Below are 12,493 nucleotides of genomic sequence, written 5' to 3'. Positions count from 1 at the left end.
TCTATGATCGAGCAACAGATATATTACAGGAAAGAGATGGTTGGGTTGACTGCATCTATCTGGACCTAAAAAAGGCATTCGACAGAGTTCCACATAGAGAGGTTGTTCTGGAAACTGGAAAATATTGGAGGGGTGACAGGTAAGCTTCTAACATGGATGAAAAATTTTCTGACTGATAGAAAAATGAGGGCAGTAATCAGAGGCAATGTATCGGACTGGAGAAATGTCACAAGTGGAGTACCACAGGGTTCAGTTCTTGCACCAGTGATGTTTATTGTCTACATAAATGATCTACCAGTTGGTATACAGAATTACATGAACATGTTTGCTGATGATGCTAAGATAATAGGAAGGATAAGAAATTTAGATGATTGTCATGCCCTTCAAGAAAACCTGGATAAAATAAGTATATGGAGCACCACTTGGCAAATGGAATTTAATGTTAATAAATGCCATGTTATGGAATGTGGAACAGGAGAACATAGACCCCACACAACCTATACATTATGTGAGAAATCTTTAAAGAATTCTGATAAAGAGATCTAGGGGTGGTTCTAGATAGAAAACTATCACCTGAGAACCACATAAAGAATATTGTGCGAGGAGCCTATGCTACGCTTTCTAACTTTAGAATTGCGTTTAAATACATGGATGGTGATATACTAAAGAAATTGTTCATGACTTTTGTTACGCCAAAGCTAGAATATGCAGCTGTTGTGTGGTGCCCAACAACAGAAGTTGGCCCATATCTTAAGAAGCACATCAACAAACTGGAAAAGGTGCAAAGACATGCTACTAAGTGGCTCCCAGAACTGAAGGGCAAGAGCTACGAGGAGAGGTTAGAGGCATTAAATATGCCAAAACTAAAAGACAGAAGAAAGAGGTGATATGATCACTACATACAAAATAGTATCAGGAATTGATAAAATCGACAGCGAAGATTTCCTGAGACCTGGAACTTCAAGAACAGGAGGTCATAGATTGAAACTAGCTTAACACAGATGCTAAAGAAATATAAGAAAATTCACTTTCGCAAATAGCGTGGTAGACGGTTGGAACAAGTTAGGTGAGAAGGTGGTGGAGGCCAAGACTGTCAGTAGTTTCAAAGCGTTATATGACAAAGAGTGCTGGGAAGACGGTCTCATCCTGTAACTACACTTAGGTATTTACACACACACTAACTATAACTATATATATATATATATATATATATATATATATATATATATATATATATATATATATATATATATATATATGTCGTACCTAGTAGCCAGAATGCACTTTTCAGCCTACTATGCAAGGCCCGATTTGCCTAATAAGCCAAGTTTTCATTAATTAATATATTTTCTCTATTTTTTTTCTTATGAAATGATAAAGCTATCCATTTCATTATGTATGAGGTCAATTCTTTTTTTATTGGAGTTAAAATTAATATAGATATATGACCGAACCTAACCAACCCTACCTAAACTATCTTTATAGGTTAGGTTAGGTAGCTGAAAATGTTAGGTTAGGTAGTCGAAAAAACATTAATTCATGAAAACTTGGCTTATTAGGCAAATCGGGCCTTGTATAGTAGGCTGAGATGTGCGTTCTGGCTACTAGGTACGACACACACACACACACACACTATATATATATATATATATATATATATATATATATATATATATATATATATATATATATATATATATATATATATATATATATATATATATATATATATATATATATATATATATATATATATATAATATATATATATATATATATATATATATATATATATATATATATATATATATATGTCGTACCTAGTAGCCAGAACTCGCTTCTCAGCCTACTATGCAAGGCCCGATTTGCCTAATAAGCCAAGTTTTCATGAATTAATTGTTTTTCGACTACCTAACCTACCTAACCTAACCTAACTTTCTCTACTACCTAACCTAACCTAACCTATAAAGATAGGTTAGGTTAGGTTAGGTAGGGTTGGTTAGGTTCGGTCATATATCTACGTTAATTTTAACTCCAATAAAAAAACATTAACCTCATACATAATGAAATGGGTAGCTTTATCATTTCATAAGAAAAAAATTATAGAAAATATATTAATTCAGGAAAACTTGGCTTATTAGGCAAATTTGGCCTTGCATAGTAGGCTGAGAAGTGCGTTCTGGCTACTAGGTACGACATATATATATATATATATATATATATATATATATATATATATATATATATCGGACAATTAGGAAAAAAAAAAAAAATTTAAATTATTTTACCTTGTACCTAGATCCACCAGGCCTGTTTGGTCTATGTTTCAGTACTTGAGAAATCTGGAAGGTCACATCCTCCTCCTCAACTTGTGGATGTGCGTTGATAGATGATTCTGTAAAATTAAGTTATTTATATAATAATAAATTCAGTATAACAATAATATTCTGTAAAACTAAAAGTAATTTATACATCAATCAGATAAAACTCTCCAAAGATGGTGATACACAACATATAAAGGACAAGCTTCAGAACAAAATATGCATTTAGGAATAAGGTTTTGTACATGTAGGTAGCACATGAGAAAATAAGTGGAAGGTGATCAAGTTTATATTAACATGTTAATGGCTTTGTTAAGGCTTTGCAAGAATGAAAAAATATTAATAATATAATATCACCTACCAATTAATTGTACATCATTTATAAGTCAATTATTTGCATTATTATTATTCAATACTAATGATATAAAAATGCATTTTGTAATCTACTATTTATGCAAGTATTAAGCACAGGATCATGAAATAAACTGCACAATACTGTAATGGATAAACCAATTAAGTTTACATTTTCCTATAGCTAAGTCAGTCAGTTCTATTAGCAGCAGAGAACAATTATGCCCAACCTCTATTAAATGAAACAATCTTAAGAGCAAGTGATAGAAATATAATCATTTATGCTTGGGAAAATATTATGGAATGGTTCCAAATATGAAAAATATTAAGTTTTTTGGTTAAAATTTTTTAATTTAAAATTTAAATTTTTAAGTGAATTTTAAACTTTAAAAAAATTATTTAATTTTTTGGTTACTTACTTAAAATAACATTATATAGTTCTTGTTTTTGTAGAAATGCCAATTTCTTCTTTTGCCCTTCCAGACTTCCAAAGCATCACCTAAAAGCAACAACAAAAATGTAGTACACTGACGAATTTTGAATATATATATATATATATATATATATATATATATATATATATATATATATATATATATATATATATATATATATATATATATATATATATGTATGCCATATACATATATATGCTATGTTGTATGCTACAACTTGGCTGATAATAAAGCCATTCACAACTGCAGGCCTAATAAAAAAAGGAGGTGGCATAGCAATATCTTACAAAGATACCTTCATCTGCAATAGTGTCATTAGTAATAGAGACGACTATTGTGAATATACCTTTGCCAAGTTCTCCAGTAAATCCCTTAAATCCTCCTTGAACAAGAGGGTTTTTACTTGATCGAACCATATTCTTAACCTGCTGCAGGTAATTTTCAAATGGAAATGCTGAACATCTGTCCAAACTACCAAACTCTTTGGCATCAGAGGATATGTGTGTTAGGCAGTGTACATTGTACACTAAAAAATCCTTACCATACAGCTCACGAGCCTTTAACACAAAGTACAGCAAAAGATCATGTGCATATTGGCTGTAATTTAACTGAATCAATTTAGGTGATACAAGAATAGAAATGGCTACACTCAGAGTCAGGAAATGGTCATACAATTCTTTGGGTAAGATTCCCTTCAGTACAATCTTACCGGTGTAGAGAAGGAGTTGCCTGTATTCAGTCGCTTTCCATCTATCAACCTCTGAAAGACTTCGAGGTTTACCTGTTCTTTTAGGCGTCGCTTTTTGGCCCGTGACATACGCTGCCATCTTGTGTGGTATTCTCTTCTTCTTTCTATAATGTGTGCATACATTCTGAAGGAGAAAGGCCAAGTGCTACATTACCAATTACTATTACAAGATTATTAGTAAAGTATTGTACTGCAAAAAGCAAATAAAATGGGGTAAACTAAACTTTGAAAACAAATAATAATTAAAACAGGTAAATTAGTAAAATAACAAAGGCTTAAGCAGACATGACTCTGCTTAAGCCATGTAAAGCAGACAGATAAGATGGCAATATATAAGGGGAAAAAATTAAAAAGCTAGGATATAAAACTAATTGAGATCAAAAGCATAAATTACTAAAGTAGGGGAAAAAATAACAAATGACTTCATAAAAAAATTATCCAATTGCCAACAGCAACTTGGTAGAACGAGTCTAAGTCTAAGAAACAAAAAAAATTTAAATGCTGTTATCTGCAATGAAACAATACATACTATTGCACGTACCGAAACATTGATGAATGTAAAAAATAGAGAACTATTTGCTGAATGTCCCATAAATGGATTTAAACTATTTTACACAAAGAGGGGGGAGAAGCCATGTATGTTAGGGAATATTTGAAATGTAGTCTCGAAAAGTACACAACTGTGATAGGAAAATTAGGTCACATGGAGGAGTGGGTCTGTATACTATGGAAGACCTTGTATGCTCGGAGCTCCTTAACATTACAAATGAGGTGGTAGAGGTATTGGGATTAAAAATAGAGAAAATAAATTTAGTGATTATTCTAATATACAAACCGCCAGATGCAACGGCCGAGGAATTCACAGAACAGATAAACAAAATGGAGAACTCGATACCTCATATTATCTTCCTAGGTGACTTCAACTTGCCTAGTCTAAGATGGAGAATAGCAAACAATAATATTATACCAGGAAATTTATCGAGACCTACCCACTCAGCTTCCTGGCAATACGTTAGTAATGAATAAATATGATATATTTACTCATTATAATGTTGGTGCTGAATGTACAACACGAAAAAACATAATTTTAATCTGAAAAAGGATCTTTTTATAAAGAAATTAGACGAAAATAAAGAGCTGGTGACGCCAAATCAAGTCGACGATCCAAGCGTCGGTTAGGTTAAGTTAGGTCAACCTAACCTATTATATTTATTCATTACTAACGTATTGCCAGGAAGCTTTGTGAAGCTTGTGTAGCTTGTGGTAATTAGACGGACCCTCATTTTAACAGAAACTTGGCTAAGTAAAGACTATACCCAACTCTACAACTTAGCTGGTTATAAAGGCATTCATAATTGCAGGCCTAGTAAAAAAGGAGGTGTTATACCAAAACAGATGCAGAACTAGGAAACAGGATTTCTTCAACAGAAATTTTGAAATTGTTCACAATTTTTGTTACACCAAAGTTGGAGTATGCAGCAGTTGTATGGTGTGCCCATATCTTAGAAAGCATATCAACAAACTGGAAACGGTGCAGAGACATGCCACTAAGTGGCATTAACTAAATGCCATTAAATATGCCAAATATACCAAATATACTACATAAATATACATACTACACATGCACAATAATTGTCCTGGGACCTCTGATATTCATAATATAATATATTATATATATATATATATATTATATATATATATATATATATATATATATATATATATATATATATATATATATATATATATATATAATGTATATATAGGGCCATCAACACACCTCCAGCTAGGGCTACCAACACACCTCCAGGGCCATCAACACAACACCACCATCAACACACCTCCAGGGCCATCAACACAACACCACCATCAACACACCTCCAGGGCCATCAACACAACACCACCATCAACACACCTCCAGGGCCATCAACACAACACCACCATCAACACACCTCCAGGGCCATCAACACAACACCACCATCAACACACCTCCAGGGCCATCAACACAACACCACCATCAACACACCTCCAGGGCCATCAACACAACACCACCATCAACACACCTCCAGGGCCATCAACACAACACCACCATCAACACACCTCCAGGGCCATCAACACAACACCACCATCAACACACCTCCAGGGCCATCAACACAACACCACCATCAACACACCATCCAGCCAGGGCCATCAACACGCCTCCAGGCCATCAACACGCCTCCAGGGCCATCAACACACCATCCAGCCTACCACCACAAGCTTATATATATACTACACATGTCTAAGAGCAAATAAAAGAAAACAGTTACCTTAACTATTGAAGATGCAGCAGGATTTTGTGGATAAGCCAGCAGCCGTCCCTCTCGACACGGTTTTAAAATGGCGGCGACTACCACAACATGCAACGAGCCTAAAGAATGTCCAGCGCTAGCATTATCTAAACGCTATTATATATTATCAAGCAATACGGAAATCTAAAATAAAAAAAATGATACAAATAATTGTATTAAATATTTATTTGCAATTACAATACCTCGGGAATATATTTTTGCGTTAGCAAAACATATTAAGTTCGTATTTAGTTTAACTCATTTAAATTCTTTACAAATAATAACCTGATTTTACCTGATGGCCATTAACATTAATGTTTTATGTTGATACATTTCATACCCTTATTATTTCAATATCTTTCTTTATTATGCACCCCATACCCATCCCGTGGGCGGTGGTGTAAAGGATTACAGAGGCACATAATGGGTTCAGGAACTGAACTCTCTAGTTTGTTTAGCTAAGCAAATAACAATTTTTGACGCTAGTTACAAAATTATTAATGTTATATATACATGTACACACTCTCATACATACATGTACATATATATATATATATACGTATACATATATACATACACATGCATATTTATAATCACCCACACAAATACACACATCAATAATCTCTGTGTCACTTATTTTATACATGTTCTTGTAGAACATTCTATTGCGAACACATTGGGCGCTGCCCAATAAACTCGCCCCTCGGGGCAAAATTATTTTTTTTTTTTAATCTTGGTGGAACATAAAATGGCCGCCTGTGTTTATGCTGTCGTCAGATGGCGCTGTGACGTCACAGATGAGGGAAGCACGTACTGCGCATTAATGCCTCGATCCCTCGTTATTTATTTATTTTATTTATTTATATATATACAAGAACGTACATTGGGGGGTTAAGACACAACATAGAGCTTAAGTTAGAATTATAATCTTGTAAAACCACTAGCTTGCATATATAGAGTTTCGGGCAAGTCCTTAAACTAATCTTTGAGCAAATTCTTAAACAGAGTTTTAGAGAAATAATTAAATGTAAAATTGATAAAAAGTGTTTAACAGGTACATTACAGCTTTACTTTACAAGTACAGATGATTTTAAGTAGGATAATTACAGTAAAATTGTCAAAAAATTGTTTACAGGTACGATGCAAGAATTTGACACAAAAGCAGATCAGAACAATACACAATAATGAACAAGGAATCCTAAGTACAATTAGGAAAACATCTCAGGGTTATACATTGGATTACTGAAGCACAATATGAGGATCATTACAAATAGTAATGCAGTAGAATATGCACTCATATTCTATTATTAAGTTAATATTAAGTTCCTTCCTCATGTTAAGTATCTTTGTGGTACTAGGGACATCCAAGGATTATCTTCAAGGCTTCGTTCTGCAAGTTTTCAAGCCCTTTAAGCTTTCTTTCAGTCATCAAGGCAAGCAGAGATGCAACATAATCCACTAGCTCCTTTATGAACTGGCGTTACTCTTGCGTTTTTAAGGATATCAGGGAATGTATGACACTCAAGGGATTTGTTGAACAGCAGAGCTATAGGTGGTGCAAGGGCATATGGGAGGCGCTCTTGTATACAATGGATGAGATTTCACTGATGTTCCCAGCTTTGGTTTTTAGTGAATGTATGATGGACACAACATCTGACGGGCTGACTGGTGAAAGGAGAAGAGAGTTTGGATAGCTGCCTGAGAGATATGTGTTGATATGTGTCTGAGTCTGTGGGATTTTACTTGCAAGGTTAGCACCAATCGATGAAAAGAAGCTATTAAATTCATTCGCCATTTCTAAGTCAGATGACAGTGTAAGGCCATCCTTAGAGAGTGTTATCTGGTTGTGGGAGTGTTGTTTAGTTCCCAGGATGTTAGAGATGGTATTCCATGTGCTTTTCATGTTGCCTTTTGCTTCTTTGAATCTAGTCTCATAATATGAAAGTTTTGCTTTTCTTATGATACTGGTAAGCACTGACGAGTACCTTTTAACTACTTCCATTGGAATTAGGCCACTCCTAAATTTCTTTTCGTATTCATGTTTTTTGTTGATTGATTTAATTATGCCACTTGTGAGCCACGGGTTATTTTTTCTTTTATCAGTTACTTGTTTGGTAAGGAGGGGACAGTGAGTGTTGTAGAGGCTTAGAGTTTTGTAGAGAAAGAGGTTAGTTGATGAGTTTATATCCTGTGAATTATTAAATTCAGATTCCCAGTTAATATTGTGAAGTGCATTAGAGAGATTGCCTAAAGCTGATTCACTATGTAGCCTGAATGAAAGTTTTTTGGTTTCTGGTGGTGATGTGTCAATGTTTGCTATGAGGAAAGTAGGATAGTGGTCAGTTGTTCTGTCATAAATTACCCCAGATGTAAGGGGAGCTGTTATATTAGTCCAAAGGTGATCCAGGGTAGTGGCAGATGTTTGAGTGACTCGGGTGGGCTTGGTGATTGTGGGGATTAGCATACAGGAGTGCATGCTGTTACGGAAATAGTCAACTTGAGGGTTGTTTTCAACATTCAATAAAGAAATTCTGGAGGGCTTCTGTGCAAGGGTTAGGATGAGCTAGCCTAAGCATTTTTATACCAATTTGACAGTTATTTTCAGTAACACGATAAACAACGCTCGGAATATTAAGTTCCTTTCTCATATTAAGTATCTTTGTGGTACGAGGGCACCCAAGGATTATCCTCACGGCTTCGTTCTGCAATTTTTCAAGCCCTCCAAGCTTTCTTTCAGGATGCCTTAAAGTTAGTTTAGTTCATTTATTATGCACCCCATACCCATCTTGTGGGCAGTAGTGGAAAGGGTTGCAGAGGCACATAATGGGCTCAGGGACTGAACCCCACAATTCATTTAGCTAAGCAAGTTACAATCTTGATGAGCTAGTTACAAAATTCAGTATAAGTCGTCACATCAACAATGGGTTCGAGATCGATCACAAGTACAGTTTCTAAATTAAGCAACTGACATATGTGGAGAGCTAGTGTCACAATTGATATGTTTGTCCTGCACACCGCCCCCCATCCAGTGGGCAGCGGTGGATAGGTTACAATCACTTTGTTACTACTTACAGTTAGCAAACTGGGGATATTTGGCTAAAATTTCTGGTACCAGATAATTTTGAATGAAATATTGACACATCGTTGGTACATTGGTTATAAAATTGTCTCTGAATTCACTATCACATAGTGACGAAGGGGTGTGCGAATAATTTTGTTGACAGTTAACATTTGGTCAGGTCTACATCGGCAGATAATGAGAATTCCCAGAAATACTTGTAACCGAGTCTAAGCCGAGCAGTAGTAACATCTAGAAGTCTGCTGATTTTATTGGATGAACCATAGATGTGTCGCTCCTCTTGCATAATAGTATTGAACGAAAGTTAATCTCCCCAAACAATTTCGCGTTTTGGGCAAGTTACCCCTCCACTCTCTCCATTTTTTTTTGGACATTCCCTGGTAGTGTGCGGAAATACTGAAAAGTGTATACTCTTTTCAACTTTGTCACCTTAATTCTCGTCCTATGTCTTTCATTTTGGTATCAATGCGTTCGCAATAGAATTCCCAACAGAACTATGTGCATATAATGTCAAAGACAGCAGCGCGCTCCACCCGCCGACAAGATGAATGTAGGCCAAGGGTACCAGAAAAAGAAAGCTGAGCGTGATAATACTGAAAAGTGTATACCCTTTTCAACTTTGTTACCTCAATTCTCATCCTAGGTTTTTCAATTTAGCATCAATGTGTTCGCAATAGAATTCTCTACAGGACTAAAGGCATATAAACTCCAAAAGCCCGGCTTACCATCCGCAACAAACAGAGAAAGCGAGAGCGTGTTACCAGGGAGCGCACAAGAGCGATAAAATGTATACACTCTTTTCATTCTGGTCACCTCAATTGTCATCCTAGGTCTTTCATTTTGGTATCAATGTGTTCGCAATAGAATTTCCAACCGGAATTTATGCATGAAATGTCAAAAACAGCAGCGTGCTCCACCCGCTGACGTGATGAAAGCACGGCGGACCATCCACACAAAACAGAGAAAGTGAGAGAAAGTAACCTGGGAGCACTCTAGTGCAATGTAATGTGAACACACTTTTCACTTTGGTTACCTCAATTCTCGTCATATGTCTTTCATTTTGGTATCAATGTGTTCGCAATTGTATCTGCTGGCATTTTACCCTTTGCTTGGATCTGAAGGGTTTTAGGCTCACCACGATGCAATCTGATAGTACCACACGCGTATATACCTATCTTCAAGCAGCAATTCACTCATTCAAACCGACTTATAATGGTTATCCATATATAAATGGTAATCTTTGTTCTACCTGTTAACCTGTCATATGAAGAAAGATTGTCAAAGCTTATATTACATTCTCTAGAAAAGCAAAGAATTAGGAGTGACATATGGTAGAGGTGCACAATGGGATGAATGGACATAACAAAGGGGACATTAATGGGGTATTAAAAGTAGCAACACAAGACAGAACTCGAAACAAAGTGTAAAAATTGGAAAAATTTAGATTTAGGAAAGAACTGTATGAGTAAATACACTGGGTTTGTACCTTAAGGTTCATGTATGCAATATTTCAGAGTTCCAGTTAACTCCCATGCATGCAATTAATTTATGTTATGTTTATGTTTTTTATGTTAAAATGTTTTTGTTGATTTGTTTGTATATTTTCATAAGTAAAGCATGCTTACCGTCTAATCCAAGTTTTATGATAACTTTACAATGTTTAAAACATAAAGTTCAATATATATTCTGGTTTTCACACAGGAATTATACGTTAATATAACATCATAATAACGTAATGATGTCGTGTAAATAACGTTATACTGACGTCATATAAATGTTATATTTATGTTATAAGAACGTAAATTGGATAGCTTTACAGAAAGTAAACAAAAAAAACTAAATGTTGACTGAAAATTATTTATTCTTAAATATAAAGCATGAAAACATTATAATACCATAGCATTTACTATTATTTTTAAATTTTTACATAAATCTTAAAAAACTGTGTCATAAGAATATATGTTTTTAGTTATATCCTTTGGTTTTAAGAATGTCAGATATACGTATTTATGTCAAAAGTTACAGTATTACCTTTGTGGAACCATTTAAAAACGTCCACAAACGTTCTGTGTTTGCTGGGTTACACGTACATATATAGGATGTCCATTTCTTTCTCAGATATGTCTTCTTTCTTTCTCTCCCTTTCTATTTCAGATATTTAAAAAATTATTATACCCTGATTTACCCTAAACGTTTTAATGTAGGTAATTAAAAGATTATAAAAAGTTTTTTTTTAAATGTTATTTATTTACGTTCTAAGGTCGTATATAAAAATTCTCAAAAAACATTTTTAAAACGTAATTATAAACGTGCTGAAAACAATGAAATGTCGTTTTTAGAATGTTTTAAAAACGTGAAAATGTTTGCTGGGGATAGACCAGAGTCAAAAATACCATACATGAAGACTCAAGGAGAAGATCGAACCAGACACGTGATGCACTGGACTGATCTGCTGGAAGAGGCGGATTCGCGGGAAAACCTTTGGGTTCGGACACCAAGCAAGCAGCGCCTGAAACCAAGGCTGGGCTGGCCACCACGGGGCCAAGAGGACTACTCTCCCCTGGTAGGTCTCCAAGTGAGTCAGGACCTGGAGCAATAGCTGAACCGGAGAAAAGTAATACAGGAACCCCTAACTCGATCAAACCTGCCGAAAGGTACCGACCCCAACGGCTTCTCAGTCAGAGAACGGCGCCACATATATCGGAAGGTGCTGTGACCACGCCGACACGAAGAGGTCCACCTCCAGGCGCCTGAACATCTCGAAGAGCCAAATGAACGAGTTGGCGTCGACTGTCCATTTCGTGGACAGAGGAGCGAACCAAGACAGGCCGTCCGCCAGGACGTTGGAAACCCCCGAACGACAATTGCCAGGAGGGCCAAACCCCGAGAACTCACCAGACGAGTCACCCGATCTGACCAGCCCCAAAGAGTCGAGGACCGCATCGAACCCCCTATGTTTAGACAGTGAACCACCTGGGACCAATCCAAATGGAGTCAGATCATCGATCCGTGGGCGACCCGAACCCGCTGAAGAGAAAATCACACTGCCACGAACTCCTGCAACGTGCTGTGGACTCAACGGAAGGATGGACCCCACAGTCCCTGGCCGGCCTGGTGAGCATTGGTCACAAAGCCCCAGCCGAGAGACGACACGTCCGTGAACACATCGAGCGAGGGCTTGAGTAGGCGCCAAGGCACTGAAGCCCGAA

At 36.1% G+C, this 12,493-nt stretch overlaps 1 protein-coding gene and 1 long non-coding RNA gene across 6 annotated transcripts in view; both read right to left on the bottom strand.

Moving 5' to 3' along the window:
* Positions 1 to 6,291, bottom strand: part of LOC138368206 (uncharacterized) — a 7,756-nt gene extending 1,465 nt beyond the window's left edge. The window contains exons 1-4 of the long non-coding RNA XR_011229536.1: positions 6,185 to 6,291; positions 3,837 to 3,999; positions 3,092 to 3,171; positions 2,289 to 2,395 (exon numbers count right to left, since the gene is read on the bottom strand). This is a non-coding gene — a long non-coding RNA (uncharacterized lncRNA). The remainder of the gene's footprint in view (positions 1 to 2,288; positions 2,396 to 3,091; positions 3,172 to 3,836; positions 4,000 to 6,184) is intronic.
* LOC123760934 (uncharacterized) overlaps positions 1 to 12,493 on the bottom strand; it is a 357,440-nt gene that overhangs the window by 249,095 nt on the left and 95,852 nt on the right. The gene's annotated exons all lie outside the window — the stretch shown is intronic.

Source organism: Procambarus clarkii, chromosome 3 (assembly GCF_040958095.1).
Source record: "Procambarus clarkii isolate CNS0578487 chromosome 3, FALCON_Pclarkii_2.0, whole genome shotgun sequence".
NCBI lineage: Eukaryota > Metazoa > Arthropoda > Malacostraca > Decapoda > Cambaridae > Procambarus > Procambarus clarkii.
Note: the sequence above shows the minus strand (reverse complement) of the source record. Positions and strands in the feature narration are given on the sequence as shown.